Raw genomic sequence first — 15,277 nt, forward strand, 5'->3', positions numbered from 1 at the left:
CTCCCTAGTCAAGCACTCAGGAAGACATCACCAATCTGTTTGAATCAAGACTTTGGAAGAAGTCTGTTTGCTACCCCTGTGTTAGGAGAAGGGAAAACAAACAAAACAAACAAACAAACAAACAAAACCCTGGAGGGGAAAAGAGGGGAAAACTCAAATGATCTTAAAAGCGAAAAAGAAGACCTGATTCTAGAATTCAAAAGGTCCTGGTTTCTTCTTTTCATTGTTCTGCCTCTGAAATTCAGAAGCACAGCCTCAAAACATCTGCTGGGAAAACCATTTCCAATTTGGGCAGATTTACTGCCAGGTAACATTATCCAAATGTGCTTTAAGAAGGAGAGTCTTAAAACATGCAACAGCACGAGGGCCAGAAATAGGATCGGGCGACGGGAGCCCTTAGGCGGCGCATCCCTCGTGTTCTCTCTTGAAAGCTGGAGTCACGTCTCCGAGTGTGGGAAATGAGCACAGCCTGCTGGGGCTGCCGCCTGATGGACGGAGGGGGCAGGACCCCGCATAGCTCCTGGAGAGAAGCAAAAATGTGCTCTCTCCAAAAATAAACAGGGGGCAGGAAAGACTGAGAGTGAAGAGTTGAAAGCACATGACTGGCGGTTGCGGTCCTGAAATACCAGCTTTCTACAAAAAGGAGCCTGTGAGAGACAGAGAGCGGGAAATTCAGGAAGCGGCCTCTTTATATGGTCTCATCCGAATGGGCCAAGATTCAACTAACTGGAATTACTATGTCACAGGGAGCCTTTAGGGCCAGACTTGTTTCTGATCTTTATATGGTTCCCCCAGATTCTTAAGATGCCGAAATAGAAAAGATGCTGCAGTGCCAAAAAAGGAGCCTTTTGAGTTTAGAAACTTCTCACACACTCTCGAAAGCCCCAGAGAAACCCCACAATGTGAGTCACTCCCAAATCCAAACTGCAACCTGTTTCAAAAATGCAGTCCAAACACACGCATGGATTCCCAACAGAAGAGACATTTGGTTAAGCAAGATCCCTCGCAAACTTCACACCCACCCATCTCCCAGCTTCTAGGGGCAACACAGCTCTGGTGTTCAACGCGATTATGGGCTGAGAGCAAATGTCCCCACCTTTCTCTAAGAACCGGACAGAAGATCCAAGACAGGTGTTCTTACATGCTTGATGAGAGAGAAGACTAACACTGATAAAGATGTGAATTCAACACAGGGGCTGGTGTGTGCTCCTTAAACCTGTGTCCAGTTCCATCTCTGTCCCCTTCTTCCTCCAGCCTCGGCCCTGGGTGTGACAACTAATTCACCACAGACCTCAGTTTCTCCCTCACGGAATTAAGGTCATGAAGGTAATGGACCATCCAAACTTGTAAATCGACCCCTGTGAGTACGCATAGCTCTTTCAAGACGGAAATGGACATAACAAAATGCAAAATCTGCTTTAAGTGTAGGAATAAAACTTGATGGTCACTAGATGTTAAAGCTCTTAGGTGAAAGACTGACTGACGGGGAACCAGACATTCTCACGGTGCCAAGGAATCGCCCCATATATCACATGCAGGCACAAGGGAGAAAATGTTCCTTCACAACAGAGATACTACCCTGACCCTAACTCAGTGGTCAGACTTAGCAGCACTATCAGTGGGAGGTAAGGTGCTTCACCTGAAGCACGCACCATCACCCAGGAAAAACTCCTGTTGCCAATGTCCATCGAGCCCTCCAAGATGTTTCCAGCTTGTTGCAAGAGTAAGAGTGAGAGCAGGAAGGAAGGCTCAGACAAATCCGGTGTGGGGGGATCTCTATAGGACAACTGGCCCAAAAAGTCAACACCATTAAAAAGGTAGACCATTCTAAATTCAGAGAGACTTAAGAGGAATGTAATGGATTGGTTCTGGATTGGATCCTGCTGTGAAAAAATAGCCATAAAATGCATTTGGATGATAACGGGGGGCAATGCATATGGACCAAGTATGGATGATGTCAGGGAACTGCTAATACTGTGAGGTGTGGAATTGTGGATTTCTAGGAAAACATCCCCATTTTTCTAGAGATACATGCTGAAGTATTAAAGTGACACGTCATTAGGTCTGCTTTGAGATAATTGAGCAAAATGTATAAATATGAAACACTTATGCATAGAATTAACAGATAGTTTACAAATTATCATTTAAGGAAAGACAAATTATCGTTGATGTTGATAACAGTTGAAGCTAGGTGGTGGGCATATGCTATTCATTGGACTACTGTGTTTATTGTGTCTACTTTTCTGGATGTTTCTGATTTTAATGTGAAGTTAAGAAATGAAAGAAACCAGACGCATAAAGTTCAGGTTAACAAAGGAGGCCAAAGGCAGGGTTGATGAAGAGGAGGGGCACCAATATGGGGGTTGTTCATGGATCTATCTGCTCAGTGAAGAACTGGGCTGGATGTGACAATCACTTTCCACCTGGCGGCTGGGAATTCCTGACACCGATGCCCTGAGGACCAGAAAACAACTCTTCACCCAAAACCTCCAGTCTTGACATCCCCGCCACAATTACAAGTGACAGGAGAGAGCCTTTTACACAAGGTGCCTCCTCACACCCTCACCCACTTCAATTGACCGTGGATTCTATTGTAGTTGTGTGTACATATGGGTATGTGAAAGGTGGGTAAGGAAAAAACATGGCGGAAAGAACATTAGACTGGACACCAGGTAATCCAGGCTCTCGTCCTGATTCTATCACTGACTGGCTCCATGATTCTGGATTTTCAGTCAAGCCAGAGGGGATTCCCTTTGGTTCTACAATTTTGTGATTCTAAGAGTCTATGAATTATAGTATTTTCAATTCTGGGAGAGGGTATCTGGGCAAGGAGATGTAAACGATGATATGTGACACTCATCATCAGTTTGAGCCGGTATGAAGGAGATGGAGACAGAGAGAGAGAGAAGAAAAGGTACAGAGAAAAATGAGAATAAGCAAAAAAGACTTCACCCATGGTGAATAAGCCAATCTACACAATGACAAAGAATATCCTCGCTAATTCCTAACGAATGATAATAGTATTAGCCATCATCCCTTGAGGATTTGCTATACGCCAAAGCTTTAGCAGAATCGCTATGCAGAATCCTCGTGCCCCAGTGAAGGACAATACCACCCGCCAAGTTTACCAACAAGGAAACTGAAACTTAGAGGCTAACTCCCCTAAAATCATCCTGTTCTAAGTCACAGAGCAAGGATTCCAGTCCAAGTCTCTGACGCCAAAGCTTTGCACTGAACCAGGTGATAGGTGAGTTCCTAGACACTAGATGCATGCTAGCTGGAACAGGTTTGAAACGACAGAGAAACTACAAAAAGAACCTGTCTAGGCTAAAAAAAAAAAAAAAAAAAAAAAACCAGAAAAAGAAAAAAAATTGCCCAATAACAAGAGAGACTAGAATGACAAGGGGAAGATTTGGGAAGGCCAAACCAAAGGACCATTTCCTTCCTTCACTTTCTAGGCACAGAGTAAATATATCTGCTCAAGATACAGGTGTGTTCAATAAGATGGGAGGACCAAAAAGGAACTCAGCCTAACCCTTAACCTCTGTAGTGCGGTCAGCCAACGGACGGGTTAAGGGTCAAGTCAGGGTCAAAAAGTGATGCCAACAATATACCGTTATTGAGCGTTGTGCCAAAGCGTATTAAGAGGAATTCAATATAAGTCTCTGGCCTTGGAAAGTGGCTGTCTTTGCCTCATGTCACAAGATATGCTCTTCATACCGACAGAACAGCAGTTTGAAGAAGGGGTGACTAAATGCGGGGAGAAGGGCATCTGCCATAAAGAAGGAAAGGGGAAAAGCCATGATTTTAAAGGAGGGACGGAGGGACAGATTGGAGGAGAGGAGAGAGAGTCCTGGGTTCAAATCCTAGGACCGCCACTTTCCAGCTGTGTAGCCTTGGGCTAGTCGTGTCTTCGCTAAGCTCCTTTTCCTCGTGGGAAGAACAACAGTGGTCCCAAGTCTCTTGTAGATCCACTGTGAACACTGGAGACCATCTCTGGCACAGAGCACACAGTAAACGGTGGTGACGGTGGCGGCTATACTATTTACCAGAAATCACGATAGTACTTAACCACACACCCTGGCGGCAAGATCTGGAATGCCTAGGGCTGCAACAATAGGAAGTTTCCGGCAGGCGAACACTGCAGGGACCTGTATGTGGGGCTGCCTCGCCCAAGTGTCATTCCAGGGGGCCAACTCTTACCTATTCCTGCTGCCCCGAAGATACACAAATCCTTTAAAGTTGCCTTAACCAAGAAGAGGAAACCACAGTTCCGCTGCTCACTGACAACTAACCGTGATGCTCAGGATGACCACAGTGTCTGCCAGTTACTCTGGCGGGGTCACACTTCCCCAAATATTCCCACGTACCCCATAATAAAAGACCCATATCCCGTATCTCAATGTGCGGCCATCAAACTGCCCACTTCAAAGGACTCATGGGATGAGGCTGCCGGCAGTTTGCTGAAGTAGCTGATCCAAAGAGAACAGATTTCAGCCTCAAAAGTCATTCTTAAAATTTGTCCTGGATTTTTCCACCCTGGGTGGCATCCTCTGAATCTCAGCTCTACCCCTCTGGGTCCTGCTAAATCAGCTCTCCCCTCTCCTTAGGTCTATACCTCCCAGACATTTACAAAGAAATGCCCTGTTCCCCCATACTTTTTGCAGTTCAGCTAAAATAAACATTCCTTCCAACTTTCATCATAAATTAAAACCGATACATTTCTGTCATTCTCTTAACTCCTTTCAGTTTGCTAAAAATCCACCCGGCACATGTGGAGCCAGAAACGTGTACAACACTGAGGGTGTAAATTCCCAGAACTCCGAGAGGCTAGCCCTTCCTGGCACCTGTGAGTTTGTATAAGCACGGTCTAGACTTGCTCCCTCAACCAAATCCAGAGCGGGATAAGTTGGAGGAAGCTGAGAGCAGAGGAGTGAGCTGTGACCTTGATGCTTTAAGAAGCCTGATCTCTCACAAGACTCCTCAAGGGTGATGACGGAAAAGAAATGGAGGGAGCCTGAAGAAAGTATTCAACCATGGGCTGGCGGCCCCCGTCACGTGACCTAGAGAGCGCGATGGCGGGCTCCACTCCTCTCTTCGCTGCGGTGAGATGCCACACACCACAGGTCTCCCGCTGCAGCCCGACTTTGTCCTGACTCACTTGTGGAAGCAAGGGGAGAAGGCGCTAGCACACCACAAGGTCATGGCTGGCGGGCTAGCACCCACTCCACTTTGCCCCCCAACGTTTCAAGGAACTCAGTAATCCCAAAATCTAAAAAAATTCTACAACCGTGTTTCCCAAGCTTCTAAATTTCATGGACTGTTAATATTTCAAAAAACTGATTTGTGGGGAGTAGGAAGTGGTTGGCAGTTCAGAGTTCACAATTTTTAATTTTGTTAGGGCTCTTTTTTTAAAAAAACACCATTTCTGGGGTACCTGGGTGGCTCAGTTGGTTAAGCCTTGGACTCTTGATTTAGGCTCAGGTCATGATCTCACAGTTTGTGGGTTTGAGCCCCATGTTGGGCTCTGCATGGTCAGCATGGGGCCTGCTTGGGATTCTCTCTCTCCTTCTCTCTCTGCCCCTTCCCTGCTTGCCTTCTCTCTTGCTCTCAAAATAAATAAACTTAAACACACACACACACACACACACACACACACACACACACACACACCCATTTCCTTTCATGATCATTTCACTAAAGAAGGGACCTTTTCAATCTCCCCAGATTAGGAAGGACACAAATCAGGATAAAGAATGTTCCTTTTTTTTGTTTTTAATTTTTAAAAATGTTTATTTTTGAAAGAAAGACAGAGACAGAGGGTGAGCAGGGGAGGGGCAGAGAGAGAGGGAGACCCAGAACTCAAAGCAGGCTCCGGGCTCCAGAGCCTGAGCTGTCAGCACAGAGCCCGATGCAGTGCTTGAACTCACATGCTGTGAGATCATGACCTGGGCCCAAGTCGGATACGTAACCCACTGAGCCACCCAGGCACCCCAAGAATGTTCCTTTAATTTGAACCGCTTATGAAAAACTTACTACACTGTTCTTGGTTTTCTCGTGTTGGTAAAAACTTCCTCCTAGACCAGGGTTAAAACACGCTATGTTCTCTGTCTTTTCTCAGCCTCTCAGTCCAAGCCCAATGTTGATTTCTCAGGCTCTCATCCCACCCTTCCTCGAACAAGAACGGCAGAAGGCCAGCCACTCTACTCCTCCCAGGTGACGATGCTCTGACACGAAAGGCATGACCTAGGTGCAGTCCCTTAATCTAGAAATTCTGCTACTCAGTTTGAAGTTGTACGGGAAGACCTCCCACCCTTCAAATCATCCACTGCCAACTTCTCCAACTCTAGAGGCCTTTCTAGATTAACTTTTCAGAGTGCTCAGCACAGCGTGTGCCTGAATGGGTACTGACATCCTAGTGTCTGCATCACAGGTCTCTGGGTCTCTTTTGTGCCCGTGTTTCTGATCATTACTTCCGAGGGCACCACTGATGTCAGAACGCTTCCTGCCTGAATAGCTAATGTACCTGTACGCCCCGTCAGTTACCCTGAGAGAAAATCGACACACTCTGTCTCTGAAACAACCACTCTCATTCTTTACTTGGCAACAGTATCACTTGAAAAAAACCACAGTGACTCTGAAACAATCCAAAAGCAACTGGCAGGTTCTGGATTCGGTAATGGGCGAGTAGTTTGTATTCGGCTAACCTCCACACAGATAACAACTATCAACTCTGGATGAAATACGTAAAACAACTATTCGAAGGCACCGGAGGGCAAACAAAAGCAGGCAGAAACTGGAAGGGACTTGACCCTTGAAAGAAAAAAGAAAAACTGTACTGGCCAAAAATCCATGTTAAAATGGATTTTCCCCTTGAGTGCACTCTCCAGTCTGGGCAGCAACTGAGCAGCACAGAACTAAAGCAGAAAGCTGCAGTTGTATTGGCTTGAGGACAAATTTGGGGGCTGCCAGAGTCACTAAACATAGAAAGGGAGAAATTCTGGGGCGCCTGGATGGCTCAGTTGGTTGAGCGTCCGACTTTGGCTCAGGTCATGATCTCACGGTTCGTGGGTTCGAGCCCCGCGTCGGGCTCTGTGCTGAGAGCTCAGAGCCTGGAGCCTGCTTCAGAGTCTTTGTCTCCCTCTCTCTCTGCCCCTCCCCCGCTCATGCTCTGTCTTTCTCTCTCTGTCAAAAATAAATAAACATTTTAAAAAATTAAAAAAACAAAAAAGGGAGAAATCCTGGGAAGAAAGGAGCCCCAGATCTGCATTTGAACTCCCCTAAAATCCTTTAGGCTTACCTGAGCTGCATCATGAAACCCAGGGAAAAGCAACTGCTGAAGAGATAAAAAGAAAAAAACAAAAACATAAACAACAACAAAAAAACATCCCCGAACCACTGAGTGGAGATGAGATTTCAGCTGCTGCTCCCTGCAGGGGAAAGACATTGGTTTGAGTTCCAGCAACTTAGAGGTACTTGGTACATTCCTTGAGTGTGCCAGTGAAATCCCAAGTGAATCACACATTAGGAGTGAAGTTCATGTCCCAGGACTATGGGATTCGCTCTACGACTAAAGGGAAAACCAAAATAGACCTGACCTAACAGAGCCTCAAACCAAGTCTTGATAAATTCAAGGTGCTCTGCAAAGAATGAAACTGCCTACTAAAACAGAAACAACACTTTTCAGAAGAGAGTGACATAATCCAGAGTTTCCACAATGTACTGTCCACAAGGTCCTGTGTATAAATAAAGATGACTGGACATGTGAAGAAACATGAAAATGTGACCCAAAGGCAAAAGAAAAAAAAACAACAAAAACTGACCCCAAGATGACCCAAATAACGGAATTAACAGATAAGGGTTTTAAAGCAGCTACTATAAATATGTTCAAGGACTTTAAAAGAAAAGATGGTCGTAATAAATGCACAAACGGGGACTCTAACAGAAGCGACGTAAAAAGGAAAGAAAGAGAAACAAATGGAAATTTACAACTTAAAAGTTCAGTAGCTGCAGTGAAAAGTTTAGCTGGAAGACAGCAGAAGAAATTATCAGTGAAAATAGAAAATATCCAGTTTGAAGGGGAAAAAAAAGATAAAAGATAGGAAAAAATTACCAACGTTTTAGGACCAAAAAACACATGACAAACTAATGGGACAATATGAAACAGTTTAACACATATTGCAATTGGAGTCCGAGGGATAAGGAGAGAGAAAATGGGGCAAAGATAATTGAAGAAATAATGGCCTAAAGTTTCCCGAATTCGGCTATAAATACCGACTTACTGATCTCAGAACCTCGGCGAATACAAAGAAAATCACAGCTAGCCAGTCATAGTCACACTGCTGAAAACCAAAGAAGATAAAAAGGAAATCTTTAAAGCAGCAAAGAGAGGAAAAAAGATTTATATATAAAACCCATCCTCAGAAACAATGAAGGCCAGAGGGCAAAGGAAAGAGGATCTTTAGAGCGCTGAAAAGAAAAAAATTCTCAGCCCAGAACTCTAGGTGGATAGAACATATCCTTCATAAATGAGGGTAAAATAAAACTATCTTCAGATCAAGCAGGCAAGTAGGGAGCAGTTCTCTGCAAATCCGTACTATGAGACATGCTAAGGAAAGTTCTTCACGGTAAAGAGAAATGATGCCCAATGGAAACCTGGACCTACAGGGAGAAAGGAAGAACAGAAATGGTAAACATGTGGGTGAAATACAAGAGTCTCTTTTTCTCTTGATTTCTCCAAATGACAACTATTTAAAGTGAAATGACAAATGGTGCCGTGGAGTTTCTGAAGTAGGTTGTTTTAAAGTATGTGACGTCACCAGCACAAAGGAGAGAGGGGGTCAGATGCACTCACGCTGCTGCAAGGCTCTCGCATGTTACGTGAAGGGGTATTATAGTCACTCCACATAGCCAGGGAGGAGTTAAAGATGTATATTCTAATCCCTGGGACCAAAAAAAAAAAAAAAAAAAAAAGTATAAAAAAACTATACCTGAGGGGCCCCTGGGTGGCTCAGTCGGTTGAGCGTCCGACTTCAGCTCAGGTCATGGTCTTGCGGTTCGTGAGTTCGAGCCCCGCGACAGGCTCTGGGCTAACAAACAGCTCAGAGCCTGGAGCCTGTTTCAGATTCTGTATCTCTCTCTCTCCCCCTCCCCTGCTCATGCTCTGCCTTTCTCTGTCTCTCAAAAATAAATAAATGTTAAAAAAAAAATTAGCAAAAAAAACCCTATACCTGAAAAGCCAATGGAGGGATTAGAATGGAATATAAAAAGCAATCAGCTAGTAACTGACATAATTCTGTTATATGGGGTAAAGGCACGTGACCAGAAATGTTTCCGTCTATCACCAGTGACATTCAACACCAGTCAGTACCCTTTTCCTGTAAAATAGCATTCTGAAAAGAATATTTTACTATCATTCCGCTCCTTCTCAGTAATTATCGCCATGCTACATAATGAGAAGAAATCTAGCCTGGCTAATGACTTCAATGAGGCTTTCTGATCAGTCTCCTGGTTCCTAACCGACTAGATATTCTCTGTTCACAGCACACCCTCTCCCGAATCCTGGCGTTCCCCCGTGGACACCATTTCTCTGGCAGTTCTTTCAAGTAGAGCCTGTTCGTTGTTTAAAACTGCACAAAACAGGGTCCCAAGTGAGGCTCACTCCCCCAAAGTTCCTTGAGACGATTATTCTTCTAAATTATCATGGAACACTTCTCTTGAAACTTGTACTGTTCAGCTACATCGCCTCTCCTTGCTTCTTCATGTCTGTCACTAACAATGCATGAGCACAGACTGATGAGACGCTAGGGCATGACTGCTCCCCAACCTGCCCCACCATTCTGAGCAAAGTCCATTCTCACATCAACAGTTCATCTAATGCTTAGCTAAGAGGTCCCTGACTCTTTAAATACCAATGACCTTGCTACTTTTTCCAACATGTCATAACCTGGAACTGCTCCATCCCTGAAATATCTAATCCCCTCCCTCCTTATCTAAGAACTTCTTCCTTGGTTTCACTTCCTTCTCCATCAACCCAGCTCACCCCCAAGGTCCATCACGCTATGCCTCCCTGCCTTGCCTTTCAGCACATTTCCCCGAGAACTACCCCAAAACCGGATCAAGGCACCCATATACCTCCACTCTGTCAATACCCACCTGCTGAGGGCTGTTGGGAACCTGCACAATCATGCAAAGTAAGGCCTACCAGGCTCGTGTTCTGCCCTCTTTTGGCTGGATCCTACCTGGTCTCCCTGCATCGGCCTTACTTTCCTTCAACCTGTACTCCTTACCTGGATGGGCCCCTGGGAATTACGGAGAGGTCTACACAGGAAAGGGATGCTAGGTCTCAATCAGGAGGCATTTTCGGCGTAAGCATTGCTGGTACACTGCCTAACAAGCTCTCTGAAGAAAGGCATCTGAATACCCAGGGCTCTTGTAACTATGAGCTATGATTTCTTTCCTCATTATAAATAGGTATTCACTTTCATAGCTCATTTTGAACACATAACTTTGAATTATTTTTCCTAAAGAAGGCCTCCAAACTGTGTAAGCTTGGGGCCCACAAAACCTGCAAGTATCCCTGACCACTGACTGCCAAAGCGCTCCTTCTAAAACGCAAATTTGATCATAGCTCTTCTCTGCTTAAAACTCACACACTGGCACCTGGAGATCATGAATGGTCTGTAAGCTACCCAAAGGAATCAGAAGTTTTTCTTATATGTTCCTCTTAGAAACCCCAGAATATATAATGATGACTCCTACATCTGTTATCACTAGTTTTCAACTTTCCCTCTTAAGCTCCAGACCAAAACTTTCAACTGTTTACCTGACATACCTCTTTGAAAATCCTGAGGGTGACTCAAATTCAACATGCCCCAAACTGAAATAATGATCTCTTCTTGCTCCCCTCAGCTGAGGCTCTGAAATCCTCAGTCTCGGGTGCGCCTGAGTGGCTCAGTCGGTTAAGCAGCTGACTCTTGGTTTCAGCTCAGGTCATGATCTCACGGTCCGTGGGTTCGAGCCCCGTGTCGGGCTCTACGCTGACAGCTGCAGATACTGCTTGAGATTCTGTCTCCCTCTCTCTGTGCCCCTCCGCCCTCCTCTCTCTTTCTCAAAATAAAGAAACATTAAAAAAAGAGAAATGAGTCTCTTCTAAATTCCTAAAAACTGTAAATAAAATGAATTGAATTTAAAAAAATCATCAGTCTCAAAAATATCAATATTTATTCAGTCATGTTAGCTACACGTGGGATAAACTCCAGACTGTCCTTCTTCCTACCTCCAACAGCCAGTCTGCTACCACATCTTATCTATCTTTCCTTCAAAATGTCTATGGGTTGGGGCAGCACCTGGGTGGCAGTGGGTTAAGCATCTCACTCTTGGTTCCGGCTCAGGTCATAATCTCACAGTCATAAGACCGAGCCCCACATCTGGGTCCATGCTGAGTGAGAAGCCTGCTTAAGATGTTCTCTCTCTCTCCCTCTCTCCTACTGAGGTGTGCGCTCTCTCTCTAACATAAGAGTTTAAAAAAAAAAAAAAAATGCCTATGGGCACTGACCTCTCTTCTTCACCCCCTTAACCAGGCTTTAGTCTGCTGTTCCCCACAGTAAGGTACATACGCCACCATAAGCAAGACAACTGGAGGTGGTCTGCTGATGTGCCTTCTAAAAACAGTCCTGCATTTTAATGTGAAACCTCAGACACCTCCATACCGCTAAATCCAACAGACCCTGCTCCCACCCTCCTAGTGGCATCAAGCACTCTCGACCCCTCTCTCCTCCTTGACACTCTCTTGCCTTGGCTTCTGGATGCCACATGCCTGTGTTTCCCCCTCCCCTCCTTCACTGGCCCGTCCTCAATTTCCTTTTGCGAGACATTCTTTGGCTGTGTGTTCCTTCCACATGGATGTTCCCCAGGTTCTGTCCAAGGGCCTCTTCTCTTATTACACAGACTCTCCCTTACAGAGCTAGGCTTCCATTTACCACCTCAATACTAATGACTTCCAAATCTCCAGTTCCAGCTCAGGGCCCCGTCCCGAGCAGGTGTACCACACAACAAAGCTTCCTGGATGTGTCCAGCTAGGGGTGTCAGAGGCATCTCAAGCTAACCTGCCCCTAAAGTGAATGCATCATCCCTCCCACACCCACTTCACCTTCACTGGACAAGTGACTTACTGAGGACCTACAAAGTGACAGGCTCAGGCACTACTTCTGGAGCTTGCAATTAGTGAGGGACAAGGACCTAAATAATGACACAGTTACAAACTGTGGATAAGATGATAGAAAAAGCTAAAACAAAACAAAACAAACAAAGCTAAAGACAATGTAATAAAGGGAGGTAATTAAAAAAAAAAGGGTAATATTCTCATTTAAGAAGGAGTGATGGGGCACCTGGGTGGCTCAGTCGGTTGAGCATCTGACTCTGGCTCAGGTCATGATTCTCACAGTCTATGGGTTCAAGCCCCGGGTAGGGCTCTATGCGGACAACTCAGAGCCTGGAGCCTGCTTCGGATTATGTGTCTCCCTCTGTCCCTGCCCTTCCTCTACTTATGCTCTCTCTCTCTCTCTGCCTCTCAAAAATGAATAAATGTTAAAAAAAAAAAATTAAAAAGGAGCGATATTCACATTGAACACAGTGGAAAAGAGAAGTCGGAGTCAGCCCAGCAAAGAGGAGGCATGAACGTTCTAGGGATCCACTCCAGTCCAGTCCATTCTGTAGTAGTCTAGGAAGCTAGAATAAGTAGGGGACTTCTCAGCAAAGTGAAGCTCGTTCCACATGGGACAACAACCAGGTGGCAGGCGTGGAATGAATCTGCGGATGCAGGCAGGCACCAAATCACACAGGTTCAAGGTAAGGACTTAGGGTTTCTTTTAGCCTAAGTGCAAGGGGTGTCTAGTAAAGGGTCCCGAGTACGAAGTGAACGAGGCACCTCTGTATAAGCCCACTCTAGCTGAACTGCAGGAGGGCAGAAGTACAAAAGATGAGTCCAGGGATAAGGTGGCTGCCACAGTCCAGGTAAGTTAACAGTGGCTTAAGCCATTTCGCCAATTCTTGATAATTTTTTTTTCCTAACAGAATGGCATTGATGGTCATAGATTTTGCTAAGTCTTTGCTCTGGGAACCTTGCCTGAATATGAGTCAATTCTCATTACGACAAAAGTATCATGATCGTGAAAATTTTCACATACAAAAAAAAAAAAAAAAAGATTTCCGAGCACATGCCAGTATTCTACTTATTTCAAACAGGAGTCACGTCAAATTCTAATGTTACAACAGAATCTGAAGTCTTTTGAATTGGGTCATAAGCAGATATGACCTGGGTTGTTAAATTACATGTATGTTCTTTAATGCAAATTAGGGATGCTGAGCTGAGGGTTGTCTTCCCTGAGGCTATGCAACAGTCATGCATCACGGACACCAACTTGACTTGTGTCACCGATTCCTGTACACATATTTTTATTAAGCATCTAGCATATTCTTGTCATAGCAGAGTTCTGAATACTTAGTCTCTTATTTTGTGAAATTAAAGGACATTTTCTAAATCCTAGCAGATGGCGACTAATTCGGTGTTACGTCCATTATGGACAGATTTCTCTCCAGGGTCACCAGGATCTATGCTCAGAGGAATCCTCAGAGAAAGCTAAGAACTTTCAGGACATAAATGATGGGTGAACGCTGTAAACCGCTGGACTACGAGGCGCCCCCTCATAAAGGATGAGCCCGGAGAGTGACAAGGCAGGGGTACTGCACTTGAGCACATCTCTGAGATTTTCCTGACCGGCCAACACAAACGCCTGCAGTGAAGTGTAATGGCTGCACGGAAGATGCATCAGTGAAAGGCTAGAAAAACATGGAAAGGTCAGTCTCACCTTCACAATATTACCAGTTACTTCAGGGTCATATAAGAAACACTGGCCTCATGTGGTTCTTTGTTAAAAAAGACGACGGGACGGGTTTGGGATGATCTGAAAACCATCTCTTTGCTGGCAAAAGTCCCTCCCAACCATTACTCCCTCACTGGTAGGGTCAATGGCCGCACTAACAAAGCCAGCAGGCCACGCTCTCTCCCTCACCTCCAGGACTGGCACATGCTCATCCCTCTGCTTGGGAGTATTTTCTCCTCCGCCCCTTCCCTGGGCTAACATCTACTCACTCTTCCAAGTCTCAGCTCAGATGTGATTTTTCCCTAGACAACCGTTCTGGATGTCCTCAGGGCTCAAAGGGGCGCAACGTAGGTATTCCTGTATTTTGCTGTGTTCACCCCTGCCTGGCACTTAATTCTCTGCAGCCCCCGGATCAAAGTTCTGAGAGGACAGGGAGCATGTCCGGTTTCTCACTGGGTTGCCAGCTCTAAGCACAATGCCTGGCACGTAGAAAATCCTCAGTTTAGTTTCACAAGTGAATGAATGAATAAATGAATAGATATTACCTTCTACTCCAAGGTCACTGGGGGTCACCAAGGTCACTCTTGCCCTCCGCACTTTCTACCCACATTTCTCCAGAATGACAGAATGATATATGTCAGCAATTAAAGATGATTCTTTGGGGCGCCTGGGTGGCTCAGTCGGTTAAGCGGCCGACTTCGGCTCAGGTCATCATCTCGCGGTTCGTGAGTTCAAGCCCCGCGTCGGGCTCTGTGCTGACAGCTCAGAGCCTGGAGCCAGTTTCAGATTCTGTGTCTCCCTCTCTCTCTGACCCTCCCCCATTCATGCTCTGTCTCTCTCTGTCTCAAAAATAAATTAAAAAAATAAAAAATAAAAAATAAAAAATAAAGATGATTCTTTGGAAAGACCACCAACCTCTAGACAGAGGGTTGGGTTTTGAGAAGGAGATGGAAAGAGACTAGTGGATAACTGGTCTGTGGCACAGGCAGAAAGGCCACTAAAGGAGACCAATAAAATAGCTCTCAAGTGGCACCAAGAATTCTCATCAAAAGGCTCCTTCCTCATCCACATGTTTCTGGTCCTAAGGGCCAGTTAGTACTGTGAAATATAAATATCTCCGTATCTTAACCAGAAATGCAATTGAAGATATATGGACAATACCTCCTAACTCTCATCTAACGTGGATGACAATAACGGCTGGCGTGTGCCAGGCACTAGGCCAAGAGCTTTGTATGTGCTCGTATTTAATCCTCCAACAACTGCTAACAGAGAACTACTACTGTTATCTCCATATGATCTATTGAGATGAGAAGCCAGGCTTAGGGCATTAAGGAACTTTCCCAGGATATTCACCTCATAATTGGCAGAGCGGGGATTAAAGACGAAATGATAAT

General features: G+C 45.2%; 1 protein-coding gene across 1 annotated transcript in view; it reads right to left on the reverse strand.

Moving 5' to 3' along the window:
* The window catches only part of IFT43 (intraflagellar transport 43), an 80,707-nt gene that overhangs the window by 57,426 nt on the left and 8,004 nt on the right, over positions 1–15,277 (reverse strand). The gene's annotated exons all lie outside the window — the stretch shown is intronic.

The sequence above is a fragment of the Panthera uncia genome (assembly GCF_023721935.1).
Source record: "Panthera uncia isolate 11264 chromosome B3 unlocalized genomic scaffold, Puncia_PCG_1.0 HiC_scaffold_1, whole genome shotgun sequence".
In the NCBI taxonomy this organism is placed as follows: Eukaryota; Metazoa; Chordata; class Mammalia; order Carnivora; family Felidae; genus Panthera; species Panthera uncia.